Below are 23,434 nucleotides of genomic sequence, written 5' to 3'. Positions count from 1 at the left end.
GAAATAGAGGGGCACGTGCATTCTCCTCTTTCAAGCAGTTTGATGGTGAAGAGTGGGAGAGATAGGATGTAATCCAAAAATATAACTGGGTCGAGGGAAGATTTCCTTTTCAGGAATGAGGATTTTTAAGCATATTTAGGGCACACTATGGGAAGACAGGGAAGAAGAAAGACAGAGATGATGGGGCAGGGTGCCAGGAGAGAGATTTAGTAGAGAGCTGGGAACAGGAGGGTTTGAACAAGTCTGCCAAGGAGTCTGGTCCTTCCTTAAGGGAGCTTGCAAGAGGATCCTGAAAAGGCACCTTTCACTCAGTACCAAAAGAGACTCATGCGCTTTCCGCCCTTGCTACACAGGTACTGCTATGAGGGAGCACATGGAGAACTAGTGTTTTCCAGGGCAGGTGGTTGATACCCAACCCAGCATAAGTGAAAGGGGAATGTTACTGCGCTGGGTGCTAGGAATTCAGATGGATGAGTCCTACCTAAGGCACAGCCGGGTCCAGTGGTTCAAAAGATACCATCTCTCCCCTGCCTCCATGACGCTTTCAGTCATAGCTGGGATGGCTCCTGTCAGCCTCACACCTACAACAGCATCAGTGCCTAAGCCTGAAGAAAGAGAGAGGGCTAAAGGAGGAACTCTTCGGGGGAATAGTAGGCACAAAGGCCTAGAGGCAGGAAATAGGTCTATGTGGCCCTGGATGAGAAAGGAGGCTGGACTGAAGCAGTTAAGAAGAGGAAGAGGGCTTTAGAAGATGAGGGTGAAGAAGTGGATGGGGCCAGATCATGAACAGCTTTGAAGTCCCCAGAAGGAGTCGGAGTGTTGTTGTCAGTGCAATGGGAAACCACTTAAGGTTTGAAGTAGGGCAGTGACATAATCTGATTTATGTTAAAAGACCCCCCAGGCTCTGTGGCCCTCAACCTGGAGCTGGGTGAGGTGGAGCTGAGGGGTGTCACCTTTCCCCCAGAGGGACATTTGGAAGTCAATGGACGCATTCACCTGGGGTTGTACCGGACAGAGGCCAAAGATGCTACACATTCTGAAATGGACAGGTCAGCCCCAATAATGAATCATGTTGTTAGATGCTGTAGGGGAAAATAGATTGTAGCTGGGCCAGAGCAGCCACAGGAAAGGGAAGGACTGGAGCTTTCTAGGGCAGAAATAAGTGTGTACCTCAATGTAAGGTGGTGGACAGGAGAGGTGAAACTAGGATATAATTTTCAGGTAGAAATCCTTGGAGCGCCTCATGGATTTGATATGGGGGTAAGAAAGGGGGTGTGTGAAAGATAACTCCTGGATCTGTGGCTTTGCAAACTGGGTAGATGGTGTGCCATTCACTGAGGCAGAGGGAACTGGTTCATTTCATGTGAGTTACCTCCTCTCTATGCTTTCCTCTCTGTCTTGAAATTGTGCCCTTGATTTTTCTGTGTCAGGCTAATAATGCCTCAATCTCATGGCTCTCAAGGAAGCAGTGAATCTGACAGACTTGAGTGACCTGGGCCAAGCTGCCTTACCTTTCACCCATCATTGTCCTCGTCCTACAACCAAGTGTATACAGCAGCCTGGCAGGGTGATAGGATTCAATGAGATGCTGGAAGTATATACTTAGAGCCTTCTTGACATGTTCTAGGTTCTCAGTAAGTGTCCTCCCACTCTGCTTCCTCTTGCCCGTCCTCTGAATTTGGTGGCTTCCGAAGATTATGTTCTTAACCTTCTCTTAAATGTGTACTCTCCCCTTGGCAAGTCTCATGATTTTAAACTCTCAGTCTTGCATAGGTAACATCTCACTTTACAGCTCCAGTATAGGTCTCTTTTTTGAATTCCAACACTGCACTTACAAATGTCTCCAGGATTTCCTCACTTGAATTTATCAGGAACAATTTCCTACATGATTTATTTTATCTAACGGATGCATACCTGAAGATTCAGCGTTACTGAAAACGTGCATATTCCAGAAAAAATTTCTTCGCAAAAATAAACATAATTTAGAGAGGATGAGTTATGGAGCTATTAAGTCTCCTGCCCTGATAGCACATTTCTTGCATTAATGATGCTCTCTATATTCTCTCTTTATATATCATCTTTAATATGTTGCAGAGTGCTCACTTCTAAATTAATAGCACTACATGTGTCTCCCTTCCTTGCCTTCTTGGTGGCTTTTTAATCACATCTAACTCATGTTCCAAGGTTATTGAATTTCAGGTATACTTTTCAGTACTGTGCCACTACCACTAATTGACAATATTTGGCAAGGGTTAGGATGATAGTAAGATTGAGAGCCATAATAATGGCAAACATTAGAATAATTGACTAGCAGTCATCAAAATCTCCCATCAAAATTTTGCTGCTCATGAAAAAAAGGGTGCGTCCCATGATATTGACAAAGGGTGCTAGGTATCTCTTCCATGGGGCAGTCACAGAGCAATGTCATACACAAGGTTTACCGGTACTTACTTTAAAAATACTCAACCTCCAGGGGGCGCCTGGGTGGCACAGTCGGTTAAGCGTCCGACTTCAGCCAGGTCACGATCTCGCGGTCCGTTAGTTCGAGCCCCGCGTCAGGCACTGGGCTGATGGCTCGGAGCCTGGAGCCTGTTTCCGATTCTGTGTCTCCCTCTCTCTCTGCCCCTCCCCCGTTCATGCTCTGTCTCTCTCTGTCCCAAAAATAAAAAAAATAAAAAAGTTGAAAAAAAAAAAATTAAAAAAAAATAAAATAAAAATACTCAATCTTTGGCTAATTTTTAAAATTTGAGGAATTCAAGTTGTTTCCAATTTTGTGTATAACGTGAGGCTTTATTGCTAATATCCCACTCTTTAAAATTTGCATGACTTGGGGTGCCTGGGTTACGCATCCAACTTCAGCTCAGGTCATGATCTTGCAGTTCGTGGGTTTGAGCCCCGCGTCAGGCTCTGTGCTGACAGCTCAGAGCCTGGAGCCTCCTTCGGATTCTGTGTCTCCCTCTCTTTCTGCCCCTCCCCTGCTCATGCTCTGTCTCTCTCTCTCAAAAATAAACATTAAAAATTTTTTTTTTATTTGCATGGCTCAAGATCATACAGCATGACTATCATAAAATATAACTATTTTGTATGTGCAAACCTCAACTGGCCTGTTTATCTTCCAAACTGACTCCCATCCCTGAATCTTTCCCTTTTTGGTTCGTAATACCCGGTCACCCAACATTTAAAATTTTATTCATCACAGGGTAAATTCTATTGTTTTAGTCTCTAAGACTCAATGCAAGAATATGTAGCCTATATAATATAGCATTTTCCCATTGTTCCTCAGTTAATTGTTTGCATAAAATATTGCTGGTACCAGCATATACTGCCCTTCCAGCCTCTAGCCCTTTCCCTACCCCCCGACCCAGGTCCCCAAACCCCCAAGCACCACTAGGAAAATGTGAAATACATGCTGATGTAACTAGCATTCTTATCACTAGAGACACAGAGAAAACATGAAATGTCCGTTCAGTAGGTGGTGACCCTGACCCTCCTTTCATGGCCTTCCAGAGTTAAGAGTGTTTGCAGCGTTTATCACAGCATTATTTGAAAGAGCAAAAATTGTAAACAACATAAATTTTGGGGAGTGATGACTGACCAAATTTCGTTACATCCATTCCGTGGACTGCTACACAGAAATTTTAAATCACGTTACAGAAACGTAGCAATTCATATAGGAAAATATTCAGAATATATTTTCAAATGACAAGGTCCTAACTTTGTATAAGCATATTCATATACACACACACACCCAGGCATGAAAACTACACTGCACAGAAAGGAAAATACTAAAATATTGATAGTGATTTATATCTGAGTTGTGAAATAATGAGGAGTTGTTTGTCTTTATTGTATTAATAATTTTCTGTATTTCCTAAACTTTCTATAATGCTCATGTATTAGTTTTATGGAAAAAGATTTTTATTTTGTTTGCTTAGAATGGGGGTTATTAACAAACTTCTTCTATGGTCAGATAGTAAATGTTTTAGGCTTCGTGAGCCCATATGGTGTCTCCCTCACCTCCTTGACTCCGCTGTTGTAGCAAGAAGTAGCCATGGACGATACATAAACACATGGGTAGGACTGTGTCCCAGTAAAGCTTTATTTACACAGTTAACAGTGAGCTGCATCTGGCCTTCAGGTAGTAGTTTGTCAAAGTGTCCTAGAACAGTGGAAATAAGGAGAAATGGAGTTGGGAGGAAAATGGTGGTCATAGAGCAAGGTGGTTCCATGTGGAGTTGGATACTGGTCTCTGGAGTAAGAGTGGCCAAGTAAGAAAGAAGCTAGAGTGTTACCATAGGGATGATGCATTTGTCTGAACAACAGCAGAGGGAGGGTGGAGGGCAGATGTGTAAGCCTGGAGCGAAACACTTTACAGCTGAGAGGGAGTGACCAGAAGGTCAGAAGAGGGCAATAACCGGAAGGGGAGACTGATACAACCATGTGTCATGACCCTCAAAGAAACAGGTTTTATGCAAGCATAGAGGCCTAAACTTCTTGGAAATAGCACTGGCAAATGGGGAGGGAGCCAGTGTTACTAGGTGTCAGCATCTGGTCAAAAGTTCTTAGGGAGAAGTTGTATCCTGGGGGAAAGCCAAGCTTGACTTGAGCCCAGGAAATGACTAGGTTAATAAGATGGGCAGGTTTATTAACTAGGGAAAGGGGTTTCAGAAGGCACAGTGGAAAGAAAGATTTGGGCAAAAGAGGGATGCTTGGTGGTATATCAGTTTGCAGGCGAGGACAAAGAGAGCACGAAGAAGAGGAAGGACGCTGGTGAGAGAGGACAGAGCAAAAGGGGTTTTGCTGGAAGCACGTGCGGCCTGCAGGGATTTATGTAGGGAATGAGTAGGCAGAAGCCTGTGTGGATTGTAGTTTGGTGATTCAAGGGCAGCCAATGGTGTTAATTCATTCCCGGGCCCTCAATACAGGAAACAACAGTAACCTCTGCAGGATGCGAGGCCTTTTCCTAACTAGGTCTCATCATCCCCCCCCTTCCCCCAGTGTCACCTTACCCAAAGTCATTCAAGATGACATTGCCGTTGACGTTGCGTTGGTCCCCACTTAGAAGAGCCCAGATGTAACTGGACTGGGCAGTAATGTTTTTCTCATCTCTAGCGCATCCTCCATTGTATTCCTTTTTATGTTTTTCACCTCCTCTTGGTGCATTGCCTGGAGGAAGAGTGCAATGAGTAAATAAAAAAAGAATGACTTCCTCCTAACTGATCTCTCCAGCTCTTCTCCTTCCAGCTGCCTCCTACTGGGCTGCCAGATGCACAAGGCCCAGATCATGGTACTATCCTACAAAGGGAGGATTCATACGATCACAGGTCTCCTAAGTAGGGGGTCGAACCCCAGGGAATGCACAAGATAAATCACTGGCTTGTGGGGGAAAGCACCAGAAATCCATTTCTCCAGTTTTTAATATTTTACTATATTTGTTGGCTGCATACATCTGATCATGTGACAATGAGTTTTCCTTTTAAAAAATAGCCTTTGGGTACCGGGGTGGCTTACTCAGTTAAGCGTCTGACTTCGGCTCCAGTCACGAGCTCATGGTTCATGGGTTCGAGCCCCATGTCGGGCTTTATGCTGACAGCTCAGAGCCTGGAACCTGCTTCGGATTCTGTGTCTCCCTCTCTCTCTGCCCCACCCCTGCTTGTGCTCTGTCTCTGTCTGTCTCTCAAAAATGAACAAACGTTAAAAAAAATTTTTTTAAATAAATAAATAAATAAATAAATAAATAAAAATAGCCTTTATGTTTTGGAGCAGTTTTAGGGTCACAGCAAGACGGAGCAGGAAGTACAGAAATTTTTCACATACCTCTGTCCTGTGCAGGCACATCCTCCCCCATTATCAGCACCCCTGACTAGAGTGTTATGTTTGCTATCATCAATGAACCTACATCGGCACATTGTTATCACCCCAGTCCACAGTTCATAGTAGGGTTCACTCTTGGTGTCCTACATTCTGTAGGTTTGGACATATGTATAATGACAAGTGTCTACCATTATGGTATCATACAGAGAAGTCCTAAAAGTTCATCTGTGCTCTGACTCTTCATCCCTCTCCCTACTCCATCCCCTGGCAACCACTGATCTTTTTACTATCTCCACAGTTTCGCTTTCTCTAAAATGTCATATTATTGGAATCATACAGTATGTAGCCTTTTCGCATGGCCTTTCTTCACTTCATAATATGCAGGTACACTTCCTCCATGTTTTTTTTAGGCTTGGTGCCTCAGTTTCTTTTGGTGCTGAGTAATATTCCGTTTCTGGATATATCACAGCTTATTTGTCCATTCACCAATGGAAGGACATCTTGGTTGCTTCCAAGTTCTGGAAATTGTGAAGAAAGCTGCTATAAAGATCCATGTGCAGGTTTTTGTGTGGACATAAGTTTTCATTTCATTTGGGTAAATACCAAGGAACACAACTACTGGATTATTTGTATGGTAAGAGGATGTTGAGTTTTGTAAGAAACTGCCAAACTGTCTTCCAAAGTGACTGCCATTTTGCATTCCCACCAGGAATGAATGAACACTCCTTTTGCTCTCCACTCTCACCAGCATTTGGAGTTGTCAATAGTCTGGATTTGGGCCATTCCCAGAGGGGTGTAGTAGTGTCTCATTGTTGGTTTAATTTGCTTTTCCCTGATGACATATGATGTGAAGCACCTTTTTATGTGCTTACTTGACATCTGTGTCTCTTCTTTGTTGAGGTTCAGGTCTTTTATCCATTTTTAAATCATGTTGCTTATTTGATTGTTGAGGGTTTTTTTAACTTTATTTATTTATTTTGAGAGAGAGAGAGAGAGAGAGTGGGGGAGGGGCAGAGAGAGGGAGGGAGAGAGAGAAACCCAAGCAGGCTCCACGCTGTCAGTGTAGAGCCGACTTGGGGCTCAATCTCATGCACCATGAGATCATGACCTGCGCTGAAACCAAGAGTCAGACGCTTAACCCACTGAGCCACCCAGGCGCCCCAAAAAGAAATCTATTTTTATTTTTACTTACAAAGAAAGAAATTAAGCTTTGCTAATATTTAACATATTAATTATTGATATAAACATATGTACTAAATAGTCATATGCATATTGGGGATGCATATTCAAACCGTTTGTTACTAATAGGGTGCATGATTTAAAAATTAAAAATCCCTACTACATGGAATAAAGTCTAGATTCTTTACCTTAGCATTCAAGTCCTTACAAAATCGGCTCCCACCCCTTCTAATATCCTGTCTCCTGTACAGACTATGCTCTAACCAAATTCAGCTACTAGATCTCGTCTGAACACGCCCTGGGATTTCTTGTTCATGTGCACCTCACGCTACTCCCTGTCTTCTCCCCAACGCCCCCAAACCATATGTGTAAGTGCTATTCCAAGACCCATCTCAAATACCCTCTTCTTCAAAAAGCCTTCCCTAAGCCCCAGCTGTAAAACCCCGCCCTTTTCTGGACCTGTTTTATGGCACAGAGCCCTTTCTATTCTATTTTGTGGCCATTTGTTTGCATGTCTCAGATTGTCTGGTTCATTTTAATTCACCCTCTTATTCTTGAGCCTGCATAGAACATTGCCTTGTTCTTAGAAAGGCTCAAATAAAATCTTTGTTGAGATGAGACATGGTAAGTGACATCACTTCCCTCCCACGTCTTGACCCTCAACAGACTGAGACTCCCAGTTTCCAGATAAAATAAATGTTCCCAAGTGAAAGTTCCCTCCATTTCCCTCTGGTACGTCTCCAGAGTTGCCTGTTCTTACCTCCTCTCTTGCTCAAAGTAAATGTCTTTCCCCTCTCTCAAACTCCTCTGCCCACCCAATCCCCAGGTCCCCATCCCTGATTACTGTCCTTCCTGGCATCTTTTCTCTCCCAACATCAGCCTCACCCTTTCCACTGACCACAAATACTCTCAGATAATCCCCATCCTAAAAACCTACTCCCTTCTCTCAAGCCACTTCCCTATCCCTCCCCTTCCCTTTTACCACCAAACCTCCTTTTAACAAATGCTTACTTACATTTTTTTTTTTTAATGTAGGGGTACCTGAGTGGCTCAGTCGGTTAAGCATCTGGCTTCGGCTCAGGTCATGATCTCGCAGTGTGAGTTCGAGCCCCGCATTGGGCTCTGTGCTGACAGCTCAGAGCCTGGAGCCTGCTTCAGATCCTGTGTCTCCCTCTCTCTCTGCCCCTCTCCCACTCATACTCTGTCTCTCTTTCTCTCAAAAAAAAAATATTTAAAATGTTACACGTTCACTAAAGAAAATTTGGAAAATACTGGGAAACTGAAAGAGTAAAAATAATGTCTCCTGTATATAGTCCTGTATCTCAGATACAGATACTGTTAACATTTTTCTGTACTATGTTCATGCTATCCACCCCACGCAGAGGTGCTTTATAAACACCATGTGATTACCCTGTAGTTGCAGTGGTCTAGCCAGTCTTTGTAATTTAACATTGTAACATAAACATTTTTCTTTGTTACCACGTTTTTCTGTGTTATAGGGTTCACAGATGTAATTTGTAATAACTAAGTCAGTAGTTCAGCAAATGGATTTACCATAGTTTACTTAATCCTTCTCTCTCCTTGAACACTTAGGTGGTTTCCACCCTTTCACAGTTATAAGCGGCCTGACAATAAACATTAGTATGCATAAAATCTTCCAATATTTATGAATACTTTCTAAGGGTAGAGTTTTAGAAGTAGAATACTCCAAAATATGATTATTTTAAGGTTACTGACATTTATTGCCGAGTTGTTTTCCAAATAAATTTTACCCATCTGCACCCCCAAGACACAAGAGCGCCCACTTACTGAACTTTTGCCATCACTCACCATGATTGCTGTTTCTCCCACAAAGTGCTAACTTATATCTGCCTTAGTAAATAAAAGATAATTTATTATATTCCTATCAAGTCTCAATCCACTATACTTTGACTATACTATTGGTGTGAACCAATAGAATGAAATTACTCTGGAAAAGAAGTTGCCAACAACCTCCTTATTTGCCAAAACCATGGATGCCCTGGTTTGTTTTTCCTTCTTTCACTGTTTAATCTGTGTGTGAGGTTGTCATCTGCCTCCCATTTAGAGCTTGTCTTCTGTCTCCATCTCCTTGAGCCATCTCCAAAGTGTTAGCACCCCGGGACTTTTCTCTCAACTCTTCCTATCTTGTATGCTCTGCCTGGCGAGTTCATCCACAGGGTCAAGTGACTGAGTGGCCTTATTCCAAGGTTTCCCACTTCTGCTCTCTTTCTAACCTCTCCTCTCTAATGGGCCTGTACCATCACAAACATACTCAAATCTTTCCCACTTTTTAAAAAGCTCATTCTCAATCTTGTATTCCTCTTTCTCATATGTTGCTTCTTTTTTTCTATGTACAGCCAAGCCTTTAAAGACAATGGTCCTGTCTCAACTTCTTGAACTCCCGTCTATTATTTTACTGAAAGGTGGCTTTCACCCCCATCACCCCACTGAAACTGCCATCAACAATGGGTGCGAGGGACCTCCTGGGTGCTGAATCCAGTGGACACATATTTAGCCCTTTATTTGGTTTAAGCTCTTAATGGCATCTGATCCTCTGACCCCCCTTTCTTTTCTGAATTTAATCCTCCCTTATTGATGGAATCCAGCTTTCTCCTCTGTGGCTTCTCAGTCTCAGACTTCTGTGTTATTTTTTTGTTTGTTTTGTTTTGTTTTCAGTTCATCTTCCTCTGTTCCTTCCCTAAATATTAGTATTTCCAGAATTCCAACCCAATTCTTACCTTATTACCTTATCTGCCTTCCCAGAGTGAGCTCACCCACTCCCATGGTTTTACCTTCTATGGGGTTCTGATGATGGTACTGTTCATCCCCCACAAGCTGCAGGCATGTATCCAACACCTATTACAAATCTCTCTACTTAGAGACTTGTCAAGCCTTCCCAATTTAGCAGTCCCAAACGCAGGTCTCCAGTCCTCCCTCCCCAACCCCCCCCCATGCAAAATCCCTCCACACAGTCACCTCACCTGAAACCTCTGGGCTCATTCCTGACCCCCTTCCCTCCTCCTCACTGCCATATTTGTTGGGTTGCCAAGTCTTGATTTCCTACGTCTTTAATATAGCTTAGACCCATCCCGTTTCCTCTGTGTGCACTGTCACTTCTGTCTCTACAGCAGTGTCATCTCCAATAGATCTCTTTTTGTTCATGATTGTATCGGTCAGGGTTCAGCCAGAGGAGCAGAGACAGTGGGAGGTATTACAGGGAATTGGTTTGTGCAATTATGTCCCCCCTTCTTGTGGGGGCTGAATAAACAGTCCATGTAAGACTGTGTTCATATCTGCTCCTGGAGCCTGAAGTCCACAGGGCAGGTGTTCAAGAATAGAAGATCAATTGTCAAATGGGGGGATGGAAAGCAGGATGGAACCCACAAGCATGAACCCCATTAGGATGGATGGACATCCGAGTTATTCTTTTGCCTCTGACGGTGACACGGGTATCCTGAAGAAGCTGGATCACTGCTACCTTGAATGATCTTTATGAGAACCAAGTTCTTAAAACCCTTTTAAATTAGGAAACGGCTTAATCCAGTAATTCCATTTCTAGGCATTTGTACTAAGAAAATAATTAAGGGTGTGAACAAAGATTTACTCACAAGAATGTTAATTGTAGCATGTATATAACAGCAGCAAATTGGAAACAATCTGCATATCCATCAAAGAGAATTGGTTTGAATAATAGAATCAACTGCCAATGTTAAAAATTAAGTTGTGCAAATGGGCTTACCTGTACGTTAAAATGTTCATGATCTATTACTGGACTTCAAAAGCAAGCTACAATATAGTAACTCAGTATTATGTTATCTGTCTATAAAATGTGTATTCTATGTATATAGAAGAAAATCTAGAAAGATATCCATCAACTATTAGCATGCAGTAGGATATTGTCATCTTTTTAACTTTTCGCTCTTTTGAATTCCTCTATAGTGCACATGAATTGCTTTGTTCATATTCTTTTGATGAGAAAAGGGTTTAAATAACTTGTGAGTTCTCTAAGCCCTTGACTCAACTCCATTAAAAGGCATAAATGCATTTGAGCCAAAAAAAAAAAAAAAAAAAAAAAGGAAGAGGAGAAGGAGGAGGAGGAGGTGGAGACAAAGGAGAAAGATGCGAAGAAGGAGAGGAAAGAGAAGAAGGAGAAGAAGGAGAAGGAAGAGAAGGAGAAGAAGGAAGAGAAGAACCAAGTATTAAGACTTTAAATTGGCAGAGCATGCATCCACATGCATGATCTCATTTAGTCTTGGAAAATATACATGTTGTCCCCATTTTTAGTGAAGAGAGAACTGAGTATGGGAGAAAATAGATTGTACCTGTGCCCCAAATCATGCAGCTATCATGCAGCTAGTGACAGATTCCATCCAACAGACCTACCCAACTATAAGCCCTGGGCCTTTCTACCATACTGCACAGCAGAGGCCCCACTTGGGAGCACCCATCCCTGAAGCCAGTGACCACACTGAAGGTTGAAAATGAAATTGCTCCAGAGGTCATTGTCCTTTGATAAAAGCCCATCAGAGGCCAGGGGACCTTGTATTAACAGAAGCTGGATTGAAGCTGTGGAGGTGTATATTGGTTTTTCCCTGTAGTTAATGGATTAATATTCTATCTGAGTATTTACTCAACCAGATTCATGATGAAGGAGAACAAACACCACCCACTCACTGAGGAAAGCACTGGCTTGGAGGGTTTGGGATTCAATTCCTGGCTGGATACATGATCTTGGGAAAGTCATCTAATTTCTCAGGATTGTGGTACGCCATTGAAAGAGAATGGTGGGTAGCCTGCTCAATATCTGAGAACACTTCAATTCTGTGAGATATATATATATATATATATATAATTATCACACAACATGTAGGAAGGTCATCTTCTTATAGGAAGGGAGACAGGAACAAACATTTCCAGTGTGTCTTAAAGACCCCAGTTTCACCAAACATCACAGAGAGATTTTCCTATTCTTATCTTCAAGAGGAGGAAACTGGTTCTTTAAAAAAAGTTACAGGGACAATTTCTTAAGCTTTTGAGCAGCTTCCTGCATAGAACTTCATACGCTTTCTTCCTCTCCCCACCCTTTCCTTGTTCTTTTTAAGAATCTGTGATTGTGATAGCTTCGAAGTTTTCAAGAAAAGTAGCGAAGGACAAATTAATGCTTTTGCTGCCAGAGTGGCAAAGGGCTAACACATCTTTTTCCTCTGATGGTCCCACCGAGGTCTCTGCCCAGCTCAGCTACATATCCTTTAGCCTGGTTGAGGGCATGCAAGATAGAGCATTGAAAGGGACATACCTCAAGGCTAATTAATTATTTACTTATTTCCCAGAAATAAACTCTGAGTTCTGCAGACTATTGTCTCCTCCCAGGGATCTCTAACATTCTCTATATTCTCTATATGCTTTGAGGACCTGGATCCTGAGAGCTCATCAGTACTGCCACTGGCACTGCTCAGAATCCCCCAAGATTTCTCAGCTGCATTTTGAAAGAGAAGGAAACTTAACCAAGTCTTTGAACACTGCAAAATGGCAAGGTGATGCTCATAATTTAAAAAGAAAGAAAACGACTTCAGAAATGTTGTTCCCCGTTCAGTCCCTAGCTGGAAGGTATTGGTGCAGTGGAGAAGGGGTGGGAAATGTAAAAAAGAAAAAAAAAAAAAAAAGTGGACCCGTTCCCTCCAGATTCAGGGTGGAACTTTTCAGTCTTCCCTCCTTCTCTGCTAACCCACCCCTGTATTCTCATCCCTCTTCCCTGCTGTCTTCTCTGCCCCCTCTCTCCCACCCACCCTTACTCTCACAGCACCAACAGGAACTGCTCAGTTGAGAGAGTTCATGGTAATTACCAGCAAGGGGCATAATTGAGGTGTTCCATCCTGGAAGACAGAACCCTCCTCCCTGCCTCCAATGTGGTGCTGAGATAGCTGGCTGCCTGTCCTCCTCTGTGCTCCCATAGCATTGTGTCATCATGTGTGAGAGACAGACAGACACACAGAGACAGACGGAGGGAGTCAGTCTTCATTAGGTGCAGATTCTGGATTTGCGAGTCCACCTACTTGCTAATCCTCATTTGTACCCTCAAATCCATACCCATCCTATTTTCAGGGTCACCCCTCGGCGTGTGCACAGTGATGAACAAGCTGGGTCTCCTGAGGCAGCTGGAGGTCTTGGCTGATGTCAGACAAGGTGACTGCTCCTTGGTGCTGCTCTCGTGCTGTAACTCAGTGTACTTTTCACCGTCTATTTAGTGCCCCGTTTTTCACAATGTTGTGCTTTTTGTTGATTCTGCTGCTTGACACGGCCCCCGAGCATAGTGCCGGTGTGCTCTATAGTGTTCCTAAGAACAAGAAGGCCGGAAATGCATGTGTTAGGTAAGCGTCATGCAGGCAGGAGTCATCGTGTCCATGGTGCAATGTTAGTGAACTAAGTGTATATGAAATAAGACGTCTTTAAACAGAAATCTGCGAAAACAAGGTTATATATTATTGATCAGTTGATGAAAATGTTGTGACCAGAGGCTTACTGGCCACACACACACACACACACACAAGGTACTGTATTTTCTCCTTACAAATGTCTGTTCTCCTATAGGCTATGTGTGCTTTAGGGATTGCGCCTCTGTCTTATTCACATCTCCCTCTCCCCTGCTATTTAGTACCTGGACTAAACTCCTCAGGAGGAGTTTGATGAATGAAGCACAAATGACCATCTTCTAAAGCTGTTTGAACCACACTGGAAAATCCCCAGTTCACTGGACCCCTCCCACAGGCCTGAATCCCCGTGTGGGTAGTTTCCGTAAGGTGATTCACGCGGGAGGCATTGAGATAAACTCATTTGTAACATAACCAAATGAATAAAGCCAATGCCACCTTCATTGTTTTAATTTTGTGCCCTGTATACTGCCATGGCACAGATTAATTATGGCATGAGAAAGCCTGGGTTCTCTTGGCCTCACTGGCCCTGGGAAAGTAAACACTGTCAACTTATATATACGATGGGATGGCATCGTGTAAAGAATGAGTCCTTCTTACAAAAGAATGAGTCTTTTTCCGTAGAAAATTATAGAAATGAAGTAGGACTCTGACATCCAGTCTGTAAAATCCCAACAGAGGTAGTGTGAACATTCTGTCCTTGACTCCTGCCCTAAACTCAGGCCTGGTGGCCTTATCGACCCTTGGGGCTTCTACTACCAACTCCAAGAGGCTATCTTTCAGTGCTCTTGCTCAGTTGGCAAACTCTGAGCAGTTGCCATCTGGCAAATGTCACCTGGATATCCTGCCAGCATATTTAACCCAACATTTATTCCAAAATTCAGCTCCTCATCACTTTCCCATCTTTCCATCGAAGCTATTCTTCCTTCTGGTACATCTTGTCTTTGGCAGTCCTTCCTCATGTTCTCCCCAGATCACACCTCTGCAGCCATTTCTGGCCCTCCTTCGCCCTTGTCTCCATCGGCTGCTGGCTAAGGCCCTTCACACAGCCTGCACGTTGAATGAATGAACAAACTAAGGGAATCAGTGACTCAGTCCTAGGTTTAAACTGTTGAAACCTTTCCTCCTCGGTAGTATCAGGATCTAAAGAGCATGAGGCAGAGATTATAAGAAGCAATGGTAAGGAGGAAGGCTCAGGGCCCAAGGCTGGTCAGCACAAGCAGCATCAGGCTTCTTGACCCAAGGCTCCAGAACTGGCGCAGGGATCCCTTGTGTGGCAAGTGACTTGGTAGAAAAATGCACATAAGCAAGCGTGCAGTGCTGGTGGGAGTGTGACCTGGGCACCTTGGGAATCCACGTGTAATGCTGTTGTTGGGAATGTTGTCTCAAGGTACAAGACTTCAGTCGTCTCATTGGGAGAGCACTCGGGTTTCCTGTTACTTAGTGCTTAGTCAGCTACGGCTGCTCTCACAAATACCAGAGACTGAGTGGCTTAAACAGCAGGAGCTCACTTCTCACAGTTCTGCATGCCAGACGCCCAAGATCAGGGTTCCAGCGCAGTTGGATTCTTGAGGAGGACTCTCCCTGGTTTGTAGACACTCCCCTCCTGGTTGCATCCTCCCATGACTGAGAGAGTGAGAGAACTCTGGTCTCTTAAACCTCTTCGAAGGGCACCAATCCCATCTTGAAGGCTACACCCCATGATGTCATCCAAACCCAATCACCTCCACAGTCCCTACCTCCAAACAATCCTGTTGCTGCTCAAGTTGGGGATTAGGGCCTCAGTATATGGATTGTGAAGGGACACACACCTTCAGTCCACAGCCTCTGGGCATTTATGCTAAGGACAGTAATTTCCTGCTTCCTAGTCATTACTTGGTATTTGTGTAGTTAGCAAATTTTAATCTTTATTGTATTTCTTGCCTTCAAAATTGCAGAAGAATTACAAAGTACCATATGCCCTTTGTCCAGATTTACCAACTGTTGGTATTTCATTATTTTGATTTTTTTTTTTTTTGATGTTTCTCTCTCTCTGCCCCCCACCCCGCCTCAACACAATCTAAAAACTTCAGGTCTGTTTTCTAAGAACAAGCACATTTTCTCACATAATCACAGCATAGTTCTCAAATTCAGAAAACTTAACAGATACAAACGATTATATAACTTACATTCCATATGCAAAAAATTGCTATGTCAGTGGAATTCTTTAGAGCAATCTTTCCTCCTTATCCCGAGATTCAGTCCAAGGTCACATTGGAAGCACACATTGCATTTAGTTCTAACTTTTTAAAATTATTTTTATTATATTTTATTAAATAATCTCTATACCCAACGTGGGGCTCAAACTCACAACCCCTAGATCAAGAGTTGCATGTTCCACTAACTGAGCCAGCCAGGCACACCAGCTATAAATTCTTTTTAATCTCCTTTAGTCTAGAACAGATCTTGAGGCTTTCTTTGTGTTTCCCGAATTGTCATTTTGGAAGAGTACAAGCTAGTTGTTCTGTAGAATGCCCTCCAGGTTTGGGTTTACCTAATCTTTGCTCACAATAGATTTAGTTTATGCTTTCCCCTTCCCCCAGGAATACCAGAGAAGGGATGTTGTGTCCTCAGTGTATCACATCAGAAAACATGTGGTATCTACTGGTCCCATTATTGGGGATGTCAATTCTGATCCCTCGGTTAAGGTGATGTCTTCCACGTTTCCCTGCTGTATAGTTATAATTTCCCCTTATAATTAATAAGTAGCTTATTAATTAATAAGTAGTCTGTAGGGAGATACTTTAAGATTGTATGGATAATCTATTCCATGTAAAAATTTTCACTTGATAGTTTAATATACACTGATGGTTCTCCCCTCAGTTCATTATTGCAACAATGGTTACCATGTTGATTTTCCGACCCCATGGTTTCATCTATTTTTAGTCATTGGCATTTTATTGTAAAAAAAAGTTGCACCTTTTTCCTTATTTAGTTAGTACTAGTATGGGATCTCTATTTCATTCTGTAGATTGTAATTCACTACCCTCATCATTTGTTGTACTGCTCAGGTAGTGCCAGATTTCTTGCAAATGCCTTCTTTTCAGAGGCAGTCTGTCATTCTTGAGGGCTTCCTTACTTTTCCACTTTCCCTGGGATCAACCATTACTTTGAGGAGCTTTGCTTGCTCCTAGTGGGGAATACTACTTAGAAAGCAAGACCCGAGCACTGCATGGGCTGAGTGCTCTCGCTTCCAGGACTTCACAGTGGATGAAGTTGCAAAGAATAGTCATTTCATCGGGTCCAGCTTGCACTCATGCAGTCTACATAAAATTATGAATCTCGGGCCTCCTAGGTGGCTCAGTCAGTTAAGCGTCCAACTTCCGCTCAGGTCATGATCTTGCAGTTTGTGAGTACAAGCCCCACGTCAAGCTCTGTGCTGACTTGAGCCTGGAGCCTGCTTCCGATTCTGTGTCTCCCTCTCTCTCTGCCCCTCCCCACTTGTGCTCTGTCTCTTTCTCTCTCTCAAAAATAAGTAAACATTAAAAAAAATTTAAAAAATAAAATTATGAAATTTGTACTGCTCCCTCTATCACGGATCCAAACTCAGAATGTTCCTTGTCTTTCCCTATTCTTACTCTCCTCCTGGGGGAGAACCCTTGTTGCCAAACAGCAAAACATTTGCTCAATACTGAAACACACAAAATAGTTTCAGGAACTGCTACATCCATTCCGTTAAGGAAAACCAAACCTACTAAGTAAAGTTCAAGATTTGTCTGTGTTTCTTTTTTCTTTACACTAATGATATGTAATTAAAGAATTGTGTTCAAAAGTTACTTGGATTTCTCCACTTTTCCCCTTTCACTGTGTCTGGTATTCATTCGAAACACAGGCAGGGGCGCCTGGGTGGCGCAGTCGGCTAAGCATCTGACTTCAGCCAGGTCACGATCTCGCGGTCCGTGAGTTCGAGCCCCGCGTCAGGCTCTGGGCTGATGGCTCAGAGCCTGGAGCCTGTTTCCGATTCTGTGTCTCCCTCTCTCTCTGCCCCTCCCCCGTTCATGCTCTGTCTCTCTCTGTGCCAAAAATAAATAAAAAACGTTGAAAAAAAAATTAAAAAAAAAAAAAAAAAAAAGAAACACAGGCACATGTGTTTCAATTTGTACTCGTTTTTCGATTTTCGTTTTCTGCCCCCAGCTTTATTGAATTAATTTTATTGTTTGGAATAATTAAAACATTAGCATGATTCAAAAAGTCAAACTCTACAAAAAGGAATATTTAGAAAACGGTACTGGCAATTTTGAGTAATTTATTTTTTGCCTCATTATATTTAAAATTCTCTTTTAATTATTACCAGATATGTCTCTCTTCAATAGGATTTGGTGAACACCCTGGAACACCCCTCCTTCTTGTTCCACTCAACTTTAGCCACCCTATATCCCTTTTCTTTCCAACTTCATCGAGATATAATTGACATATAACCTTATAGTAACGTAAGGTATACAATCTGATGACTTGGTATTTGTGTATATTTAGAAATGATCACCACAATAAGGTTAGTTAGCACATCCATTGCCTCACATACTTACCTGTGGGTTTTTTTGTTTTTTCCTTTTGGTGGGCAGCATTGGGTTGGTGAGAACATTCAAGATCTACTCTCTTGGGGCGCCTGGGTGGCTCAGACAGTTAAGCGGCCAACTTCGGCTCAGGTCATGATCTCTCGGTCCGTGAGTTCGAGCCCTGTGTCAGGCTCTGTGCTGACAGCTCAGAGCCTGGAGCCTGTTTCAGATTCTGTGTCTCCCTCTCTCTGACCCTCCCCTGTTCATGCTCTGTCTCTCCCTGTCTCAAAAATAAATAAAACGTTAAAAAAAATTAAAAAAAAAAGATCTACTCTCTTAACTTTAAGCACATAATACGGTATCGTTGACTAGAGTCACCATGCTATACATTAGATCCTCAGAATTTATTCATCTTATAACTGGAAGTTCATACCCTTCGATCACCTTTGCTCGTTTTCGCCACCCTCAAACCCATATCCTTTTATTTCTTCATCAGAATCTCCTTAACCTCAACCATTCAAGCCAAATCCAGAAAACAAACAACTGAATCATAGCTGAGCTTCCACTGAAAGAAAATGTGCCAGAGCGGCCACCCCTCCATGAGAATGTGTCCTGTGGTCAAGTTCTGGTTCTGTTAATCTGGCAGGTGTTACCACACATGGGATATCGGAAAGGGCACATGATTTGGGGTGATACAGTCATCAGATAGGGATAGAAAGATCTTCCAACAGAGTCTGAGGATGGAGTGTAAGACCTGCCCCTCAACAGTGCTGGCATGAACCAAGCACTCAGCAGTATCAATGCCCCTTCCCTTCTTTGGTGAGAGTGTGAGTGGTCCTGGTCAGGGTGGAGTCTGCAATCAAGCCATCCATGGGGAGTGAGACCCATGAGAACCAGCACTTCTGGGTAAAGGAAGCCATCTGCAGAGTGGCCGCACCCTCCAAGCTGGCTTGTAAAGGTGTTGGTGAGGTAATTTGGGAAGTCCCAGGTCCGAGCAAGGTGCTGGGCAGCTCCTCAGAGAGAAACTGTGCCTAATTAAAGATGAGCCTTCTGCCCCCAGCTCTAATTCTGGAACCAGGGTGTGTGCTTGGCAGTGGAAGCCAGCTAATGAAGGCTGCGGCTCAGCCAAGTGTATGGTTGCCTAGCATTCTGAAGTGACAATGAAGTCTGTTCGCAGGATACAAAAGGGTGATCAGAGGGGAGAAACTTGTCAGTGTTGGTCCAGCCTGCTGGGGAGATGCTGGAAAGGCATCCCTCTCCAGTGTAAATTAACCAGTGGGCTTCTGATTTTTACATAAGCTGCTTGTGCGTAGGGTCAGTGTGGGTCAGCCCCTAGATCTCAGTGACTCTGGATCCTTAGGAAAGCCTGAATGTGTGATCTGCTCTGTTGACATGTGCTTGACATCTCTTCATAAACCAGCACTGCTCCCTCCAACCTCATTCACAACCGTGAGTAGGAGATGCGGGTTTGGAGATCCTACCTGTGTTTCCTGAGGGTGCCTTCTTACCTTTTAGAATCTCCTTGGTGAAGAGCGCCTGGGTGGCTCAGTTGGTTAAGCATCTGACTCTTAATTTCAGCTCAGATCGTGATCTCACACTTCATGAGATGGAACGCCAAGTTGGGCTCTGCAGTGTCAGTACAGAGCCTGCTTGGGACTCTCTCTCTCTTCCTCTCTCTCTGCCCACCCCCGGTCTCTCTAAATACATAAATAAATAAACTTAAAAAAAAATCTCTTTGTGAGGTGTTGAAGGAAAACTGTATGCCAGGCACTTTATTTGTGTGTTGGAACCCACCTGACCCTCTACATCCCTCCTGTGGATTAACTGTGTCCTCAATTTATCAGTGAGGAGGTTGAGATTCAGAGAGGGGGAGGAACCCCTCTTTGGCCACACATCTGATGAATGGTAGAGCTGGGATTCCAACCCAGGCTTGTTTGGGCCCAGATGTCCTCTTGGCTACAACACCATAGGGGTTCTTAGAAGACATCTCACTCATGACACTGTAAGGCAGATTTGCCCTAAGAATATTTTTGATACTGGGAAACGTACCCCAAACATTCTGAATTTTTTTCAAACATTACCTAAATATGATTGATAAAAGTAAGGGAGAGGAAGATGCTCCCGATGTAGGGTTCTTTGGGAGCTGGACTGCTAAAAGGTAGCTCGAGGCTATTGGGTGGGGTGGTGGGGCAAATACCATTCAGTCTATGGAGGAGACGGCTGAAAAGACAAGGAAGACAAACTATGTAACTCACATTTTATTTTTATTTATTTTTTCAATATATGAAGTTTATTGTCAAATTGGTTTCCATACAACACCCAGTGCTCGTCCCAAAAGGTGCCCTCCTCAGTACCCATCACCCACCCTCCCCTCCCTCCCACCCCCCATCAACCCTCAGTTTGTTCTCAGTTTTTAAGAGTCTCTTATGCTTTGGCTGTCTTCCACTCTAACCTCTTTTTTTTTTTTTTTCCCTTCCCCTCCCCCATGGGTGTCTGTTAAGTTTCTCAGGATCCACATAAGTGTGAAACCATATGGTATCTGTCTTTCTCTGTATGGCTTATTGTGGTTTATATACACAATGGAGTACTACGTGGCAATGTAACTCACATTTTAAAATTTTTACTGATTCCTGCTCCCACTTCCTGGGGCTCCCTTCATGCCTTGTCTATCAGGAGTACTTTTCTTCATTCTTCCCGCCCCAGACAGAATGTTACCTCCTCCGGGAAGCCTTTCTTGACTTCCCCAGCAGAGCTAGTCTCTCCCCCTGTTGCTTTCCTAGTATCCACTCAAGAGGGCTTTCCTTTCTGAAGCCATATTGGCTAGATGCAAACCCTAACCGCAAGGCTTTGGGCAACCCACTACATCTCTCTCTTCCTCAGTTTTCCTTGTCTGAATAATGAGAATAATAGTAGCACCTACCGCCCTGGGTTGGTCGTGGACTTTAAGTGACAGAAGGAATGCACACTGTTTAGCACAGGGCTGGGCACATACCGAGAACTCATTAGTGTCGTCTGTTATTTATAATGCTGGGCGTTGGCAGGATACGGAATATGCTGGAAGGATATTCCAGGCCCTCTCAAGCCAAGACTTGGTACCTGTCTAACTCCCCAGAGACCCAATCCCATGCACCACGCCTCTCCCAGCTCTGCAGCAAATAATGTCCTGCCTGTCTGACTGCTTCCTGCTCCAGAACAACAATCCTGAATCACACCTGTGTTGGGAGGCGGGCGGATGAGGAGGAGTCCTGGTACCGGCCCCTCCTGGCTCAAGGCAAAGCAGCCCTGTTTCCTCTAACCCGACTCACCTGTTTCTCCTACCCTAGCCTACTTGCTGGTGACTCTGTTCAGGTGGATCTGGAAAAGGCGGCCAGCAGAGTCGAGTGGGATCCGCACTGAATGAGACAAGGTGGGGACACAAGGAACTTCATGGCACTGCGAGCAGACGTTGTCCCCTGGCGCCCTATGTGCCAGTGCTTGACAGACACCTTGCTCACACTTCCCTGTCCCTTCCCAGTCCCGTCCTGAGGACAGCCTCAGGAGGTGGATGATCCAGCCGCCTTCCTTTGACAGGGAAGAGCCTGTATGGCCTCATCACGTGGCCACATCGGACCACTGGGCACCTTAAATGAGGTATGCTGCAGTGTGGAACCAAGAGGGAAATTTATCTCCTTGCTCACCGTTGTATTCATTTCAGATTCAAATGATAACGTCTGGACCACATTGGGTGAAGCAAAATATTAACATTAATTTTATCGGTTTCTTTTTACTTTTTAAACATGGCCATTAGAAAATTTAAACTGCCATGTGTGAGTGGGGTTGTGTCTGCGGAGAAGCACTGGATTAGGCGATTGCCCTAAACCAGAGCCGAGATGCAGAGCCAGGCCGAAGGTATGCTCAGCCTTGCCTTTCACTCTTAAGCTGCAACCAAACTTCTCCGCTGACACTAAACTCGTCCCCACACGCGATGGGGACCAAACACAAATATACCTGGGCGGGGGGGGAGGGGTGCTCCTGGGGACACCAAACACGTTCCCTTCTTTCTCCAAGTGGGTGCAACGTTGTGTGCGCGTGCGCACGTGTGCACTGGGCGTGGGGCTGTTTCGCGGAGAAAGGAACTAAATGCTACGCACACGCAGTGTCTGCGTGTCCCGGGCCCTCCACCGTGCAAAAGGCAGAGGTGGAACTGAAGCCCAGGTCTGTCTGACTCCAAAGACTGGCCTCTTCCCCGCTGTAAAATCCTAATCTGAAAGCCTCCCTCCAGTCTTGTTTTTTTTTTTCTCTTGCAACAAAGTACCTCTGATATGTGTATGGGTTTTTCTTAACAGAAAGTTTAAGATGATATTTATGTTTTGCAGTTTCGATCAGTAGTAACTTCCTGAACGCCAAGCAGAAGCTGAAAGAAACAAAGCAAGAGTGCTGACCAGGGTATTACTGACTTTCCAGCCCACCTCCCAATCATTAGCTGTGTTTTCTTTATTGTTTTATGCATGTGCACATAAGTTTATTCTTTTAATTCTTTTAAGTTTTTATTTTAATTCCAGTTAAAATACAGTGTAATATTAGTTTCAGGTGTACAATGTAGTAATTCAACACTTCCATACGTCACCTGTGCTGTCCTTAATCCCCATCACCTATTTCACCTCCCCCATTCTGTCTGGTAACCATCTCTGTAATTAACAGTCTGTTTCTCAGTTTGTCTCTATTTTTTTCTCTTTGCATGTTTGTTTCTTAAATTCCATATGTGAGTGTAATCATATGGCATTTGTCTTTCTCTGACTTATTTTGCTTAGCATTATATGCTTTAGCTGTATCCATGTTGTTGCAAATGGCAAGATTCCGTGCTTTTTTAAGGCTAATATTTCACATATATGTATCTGTGTGTGTGTGTGTGTGTGTGTGCCCCACAACTTTTTTATACATTCATCAGTTGATGGACACTTGGGCTATTGTATCTTGGCTATTGTAAATAATGCTACTATATACATAGGTAGGGGTACATGTATTCCTTTGAATTAGTGTTCCCGTATTCTTTGGGTAAATACCCAGTAGTGTGATTGCTGAATCACAAGGTAGTTCTATTATTAACTTTTTGAGGAACCTCCATACTGTTTTCCACAGTGGCTGTACCAGTTTGCATTCCCAACAACAGTGCATGAGGGTTCCTTTTTCTCCACATCCTTGCCAACACCTGTTGATTCTTGTGTTGTTGATTTTAGCCATTCTGACAGGTTTGAGGTGATTTTGATTTGCATTACCCTGATGATGGGTGATGTTGAGCATCTTGTCATGTGTCTTGTGGCCACCTGTATATTTTCTTTGGAGAAACGTCTATTCATGTCTTCTGCCCATTTTTTAATTGGATTATTTGTTTTGGGAGTGTTGAGTTTTTTTAAGTTCTTTGTATATTTTGGATACTAGGCCTTTATTGGATATGTCATTTGCAAATATATTCCCCCA

Source organism: Panthera tigris, chromosome C2 (assembly GCF_018350195.1).
Source record: "Panthera tigris isolate Pti1 chromosome C2, P.tigris_Pti1_mat1.1, whole genome shotgun sequence".
Classification (NCBI taxonomy): Eukaryota; Metazoa; Chordata; class Mammalia; order Carnivora; family Felidae; genus Panthera; species Panthera tigris.
Note: the sequence above shows the minus strand (reverse complement) of the source record.